The 1,984-nt window shown below is 38.2% G+C and overlaps 1 protein-coding gene across 1 annotated transcript in view; it reads right to left on the bottom strand.

Annotated features, from left to right (window-relative positions):
• LOC102258513 (nuclear RNA export factor 2) overlaps positions 1-1,974 on the bottom strand; it is a 47,959-nt gene extending 45,985 nt beyond the window's left edge. The window contains exon 1 of the mRNA XM_014532283.1: positions 1,871-1,974. The gene's annotated coding sequence lies outside the window, so the exon portion shown is untranslated. The remainder of the gene's footprint in view (positions 1-1,870) is intronic.
• Positions 1,975-1,984: the final 10 nt, after the last annotated feature.

Genomic DNA, 1,984 nt, shown 5'->3' on the forward strand with positions numbered 1-1,984 from the left:
CAGCCAGGGGAGGCCCACACATACACTAAGGGACTCTAATAACTTAAACACCACTGGTGTTTTACTGATACTTGACATGTATGACAGACACTGAATTCTAGAAATCCCGCTATGGCTGTCCCATAAATACCAGTGGCCTCTCCCATTATACATAGCTAAGCCTACATGTGACTCCCACATTATTCAGTTTGATGTCCAAGTCTCACTATGGTGCATATGCTTCATACACAAAGATCTGACTGGGACCCTAGATGCAAAGGGCTTTAGTACACACACACACACACATACACACACATACACACATACACACATACACACATACACACATACACACAGTCTCTATTCTCGTTTTAAGCTTTACAATCTCTATAACATTTGAAATCGTATGAGTCTTTACCAGTGTTGGACTACTTGACAAGTTATCCAATGCAGAGTACTGTTCACAGAATCGATTTTTTTTTCCTATTGCTAATGGTATATTCATAATGAAAGTGTTATTTTCTATTTGTTGCAATTATTTTGTATATATTAGTCTTACATCCAATAAATTTGTTAATCACTATTTTATAATTTTTGTATATTTGGAGTTTTATATGAAGACAATTATACACTTTTCTTTCTTTTCACTTTATACATTTATTAATTTATGTATATATGTATTTATTTTAGTTTAATCCAATTCATAGAAAACAGTAAGAGCTTGAACAAAAGTGATTATTTATGAGTCATCTTTGCTGCTCCTGAGTTAAATGGAATGTTTTTAATGTCTTATTGCTATGTATGGTGTTCATTGTACTGTTTTTTTAAATACCTGGTATCAGTTTAAAGAAGTATTTTTATATTCCCAGTTAGCTGAGTTATTGATGCTCTTGTTTAATCTTCATTGGTTGTTGAATTTTACTGTATGTTTGTTTGCTCCAGAATCTTTGTGATAATCAACCTTTTCTTATTTTATTTCTTATTTAAAATATTAATTTATCTTATTGATGTGTAGTATTCCATTATGAATCTCCTAACAGACATTACAAGTTCTGGATGAACATAACTTTGTCATGCTGTATTTTCTGTTTTAGCCATTGCTCCATTTACCTTGCTATTATCTTATTTCTATTTATTTTGCCTTTCAATAACTAAGATTAACCAATAATTTTGCCTTCTCATGCATTGTTTCTCAAAAATGCACTTAATATTCATATTTTTATTTCTGCAATATAAAAAGGTAATGTCTCTCCTAGAATTTATCCATTTAATATAAATTTTCCAACTGTCAGAATATCTTTTTCACAATATTGTCTTTTCTTTTTTTTTTTATGGGGGAGGGAATGTTACCAGCATGCTGCCTGGAGGGAGAGCGCCCTGGGACCTTCATTTTCAGGGGTGTTAAAGGCTCGGTGTTTGGGGGAGATCTTAGGGGAGGGTCAGCTTTACGCTGATGTACCAAAATGAGATTCTCTCTTAACGTGTCTGTCCTTGGGTGTAATTGGCAAATGCCACTTAGTTGGATTCTGTTATCTGTGCCCCTGAAAAGGATGATTTAAGCTATTTACCCTCTGGTTGGGGAGAAGCGCAGTGCCCTTGACTTAGGGAAGACAGGATTTACTAGGTGGCTGCAGACGGCTCTTTAACTTAGTTTCCCTATTTCGCTTGCATCACGCATTTATACTACCGTCACTTTGGAACACGCTTTGCAAGAAGCCAAATCAGAAACTCTCTCTACGGTAATACAAATGGAAGTTTTTGTGTCCGAGTTCCCCTCCAAATGGGCTTCCCTTGCAGACCTGGAAGGGCAGAAATGCGTTTTCAGAACGAGCGCAGTCAGTGCAGAGGAGAACGCTCGCCCCAGAAAGAGAGCTGCTGCCGTTTCCTTTACCTTCTTTTCGGAGGCACCGTGGGGACCAGAGGCATCTGCGAGCCGCCGAAAGGCAAGCGCCGGGGAACAACGGAGGCGCTGGGAGGCCGAGCGGCGGGCGGGAGTCCCCTTCGG

This window comes from Myotis brandtii, unplaced genomic scaffold, assembly GCF_000412655.1.
Source record: "Myotis brandtii unplaced genomic scaffold, ASM41265v1 scaffold87, whole genome shotgun sequence".
NCBI classification, from domain to species: domain Eukaryota; kingdom Metazoa; phylum Chordata; class Mammalia; order Chiroptera; family Vespertilionidae; genus Myotis; species Myotis brandtii.